Here is a 4,282-nt window from a genome sequence, read left to right as displayed (position 1 = left end):
GATGAAGTCATGTACATGGCACATGGTGGTGATTAGGTTGATCGAGTCCAACCACCATCACGTGTCATTAGAACTTTGGTATGACTTACCATAATATAACCACGTTGATCGAGTGTCGTTATATTACGCTAACTCATACCTCCATTCCCACATCACTCCATAGATTCAAGTTCGTGTAATCATAAAGATCTAAAATGAACAAAGTGTAACGACGTCTCAAACGTGACTTGTATTGAATCGAAAGAATTAGTGCGACTCTAAAGAAGCGTTCCCCGAGGGAAGTGTATAAATGATCGTTCACGTCAATGCAGTTCAAGTCAAACGATAATGCCTTTAGGCACGAAAAGAGTAACGAATCATGATAACAAATAGTACGCAGCCGTAGTGATAAGCATTGATGACGATACTCACATAGAGTAGTGATGGTAGTAACAAGAAGTGGTAGATAGTAAGGAACACCGATGTGACACCGATAGTAAGTTGAAACGATGGCGAATAACAATCTGGGAGACAGAGTTCCCGAACAAGTGTGACTAATGAAGTCGTTGTCATCCTTACGCGCATGAATCTCGAATTTACGTGTGTTACCAGGAAGTGGCAGAATACGGATTCGTATGATGAAAGTTTGGTACCATTATGGAGTTCACCTAAGAAAGATTCAAGTATATATGCACAAGTAGTCAAGTAAGTGCAATCTATAGCAAATGCAAGTCAGGATGCAATGATTAACTATCCGGTTGTAGTCTAGATTCACTAATGCGTCCTAACGACTCTGTCAGACACACTAATGCACATCATAGTTCCCTACAACCAACGCTCTGATACCATCTGTAGCGACCCGACAAAATCGTCATTGACGGCGCCGCTAACTTAGGTCCCGTTACTTGGTCGTAGTCCCTATATGATACTCGTTTGACCAAAATTATGTTGCGTTCTTTTGAAACGTATCATGCTTGCAAAGTTCAGTTTACCAAAAGGTTCGACAACAAGTTTAAGTTTACAAAAGTTACAAAGTGTAAATGAAATAACTTGCGACATAATATAAGTTGAAAATCACGGTTGCTATAAATAGCGTAAGTATGTAAACATTTGTTTGAATCCAAAGGTGCTATCACTAGCGTATGCATGTATGCTTGACTCCAATCAAAGTAATCAAAGTGTGCGAAAGCATGTATCAATTAGCCATGTATGAACCTGAGAAAACATGTAGAAAACTGTCAACGAAAAACGTTGGTGAGATTATAAATGTATTTGTAAAAGTATGTTTTTGAATCACAAGGTTTAGTATCAAAGCGTATACATCTATAAAGATGTGTTTGTATCAAAGCGTATACATCTCGAAAGATGTTGTTTGTAAACCATAAGATTTAGTATAAACTGAATATCAAGCGTATACATCCCAAAAGATGTTGTCTGTATCACGAGCACCCAATTACCAAAACTTAACTGAATCTTACCTCTGCATAATAGTGTTAGAACCTACACTATATCCCGAAAATACATTTCATCCCTTAGATGAGGGTTCGTAAAACCCGCATGGCCACACAACATAAGTTCTCGCTCACACCCTACAAGTGTAACAAATGGTAATTGGACTTGAGGATTTTCATTCTAACTCGTATGTATCTTTGCTCTTGTATTCGTATTTGTGTTCAAAGTATGAAAGTATAAACCGTATAAAATTTATATAAAGTATATGTTTCTCAGCCCACGATTTAAAAGTATAAAAGTATTTGAAAGGGTGGGACTATGATCTCACCTTGAGTGCACGAGTATAAATGTACTTCACAAAGTAAACGCGTGCATGAAAGTTGTTTAGCCTTGACCTAAACAAGTAAGTTGTATCAATTAACTGGTTACGACACAAGGTCGGGCGAAATGTGTTCGATTAGTCCTATGGCTCGTTACGACTCGATTAAATATAGCATGTGAATCACGTTGTTAAGTTTCATGCAAGAATCAAGTATAAAATAAGATTTGAACGATTGCATAAGTGTTTGGTTAAGTTTGACTAAAAGTCAAACTCGGTCAAGTCAAAGTCAACAAAAAGTCAACATGTTCGGGTCGGGTCCTGAACTATTTTTCTGTGCTAATTATTCATATATAAGCATGTTAGAACAAGTTACATGTGAATCGGAGGTCCATAGTATAGTAAACATTTTTCGTATAATTGACAAGTAAGACAGAATCAAACCATACCTATTGTCGTGCCGCGACAAAGGCTGGCCGCGCCGCGGCGAATAACGGGTGCTGGTACCTGGTCAGTCTCAATTGTCTAAGTCCCAAACCCAAAAATTCAAACAACCACAAAACACAAACCGTAAACACTTAGAACTCGTATCTTATATCGTTAGAAAGGTAATTTGACAAAGATTACAACTAAATACATTTCTCTAACCAAAAACATCAATTACAATAACCGAAATTTCGTCAAGTGATCAATAAAGGTTTATTTTCAAAGTTTCAAGTTCATCAAATGCATTTTAAGTTTCGGGAATCCAATTCACACATATGATATGCCGTTTTGAAGGTAATGAAACATACATTACAACTAAACACTTACTAATAACATTTCATGGCATTCGAAACATAAAAAGCTCGTTTTAAGTCTATCAAACCCTAACCAAAATCCACAAAAACCAATATTCATGTTTTTGAAGTTTTCTTAATCAACCTACGCATCAAAACGAAGCTAGTGATACTAGTAACACAATTAAAGCATGAACTTTAGTATTTAAACAACATTTAATCTTCCAAAATGAAAGATTAAGCAAAACCATTTCAAATGTTCAAACTAGTTACTTAAAACAACAAATCGAGCAAACAAATCATATATTCATGTTATACACGAGCCATAGACACTAACTAACACCATTTCAAGTATATAAAACCAATTTAGAGAAAATCTAGTGTTTTAGAAACCTTACCCCAAGTAGTGAAATTTGTACCAAATCGAAGAGGATGAAGAGAGGATCACGAATATGTTGTCAGATTTGTTGTGAGGTTCCTAGATGTGAAATGGATGATGAATTTGTGTTTATGGGTGTGAGAGCACAAAAGTGGAAGTAAGAAAAAGAGAGGAGGTGATGAATGAATGAGATGAGTGGTGGTGGTGGTGACTAGTTACCAAAATTTTGCCAAGTGCCAAGATTAGTCCCTCAAGTTTCAAAGCGGGTGCGGGAATTAACCAAATGAAAATATTATCTAAAAAAAAAAACGGGCGTTAAAATAATTTAACGGAAAAATGCAGGATGTTACAGTTTCATTGCAAGGTTTTGACCTCTATATGAGACGTTTTTCAAAGCCTGCATTCATTTTAAAAACAAACCATAATCTTTATTTTATCGTCAAAGGTTTAAAAGACATAACCTAGATTATCAATCAGCGATAATCTAAAAATACCAAGTTTTTACACAACCATTACAATATATTACAATCATAGACATCCGAATGCAGTTTTTAAACAATATCATACAAGCATGCTGACTCCAAATCTCGTCTTTAAATAGCATGCAACAGCGGAAGTCTTTAATAATCACCTGAGAATAAACATGCTTAAAATGTCAACAAAAATGTTGGTGAGTCATAGGTTTAACCTATATAATAATTCGTAATAATAGACCACAAGATTTCATTTTCGTAAATAATGTGTAGGTATGCTCACTGCAAAATCCATTCATATGGTGAACACCTGGTAACTGACATTAACAAAATGCATATAGAATATCCCCCATCATACAGGAACTCTCATCTGTATAATATAATAATCGAAGTACCAAAGCAGTTCGTATCACTGACTAGGGCGTGTTAGTGCCCATAGATCTATCTTTAGGATTCGTGTCAATTAGTGGACTGGTTCACAAATTCTTAGGTTACCAAGCAAAAGGGGGTGATATTCGGTATTCGTAATCCAACCATAGAATGTAGTTTCAAGTACTTGTGTCTATTTCATAAAACATTTACAAATCTGCATGTATTCTCATCTCAAAAATATTAGATAGTAAAAATGGGACTGTAACTCACTTGAATAGATTTTCAATTCGTTGAAAATCAGGCGTGGTCTCGAATCGATTCACGAACCTGTAACATACATATATATATATATATATATATATATATATATATACATATATATATATATATATATATATATATATATATATATATATATATATATATATCAAAATGTAATTCAATTACATTCATATAATATTTTTATTTACGTGTTGAATGATTTAAGTTGTCAAGTTAGCAGTCCAACGTTAGTAGTCCAAGGTTAGTA

The sequence above is a fragment of the Rutidosis leptorrhynchoides genome, chromosome 6, assembly GCF_046630445.1.
Source record: "Rutidosis leptorrhynchoides isolate AG116_Rl617_1_P2 chromosome 6, CSIRO_AGI_Rlap_v1, whole genome shotgun sequence".
Taxonomy (NCBI): Eukaryota; Viridiplantae; Streptophyta; class Magnoliopsida; order Asterales; family Asteraceae; genus Rutidosis; species Rutidosis leptorrhynchoides.
The sequence above is the reverse complement of the archived record's forward strand: the minus strand, read 5'-3'. Positions refer to the sequence as shown.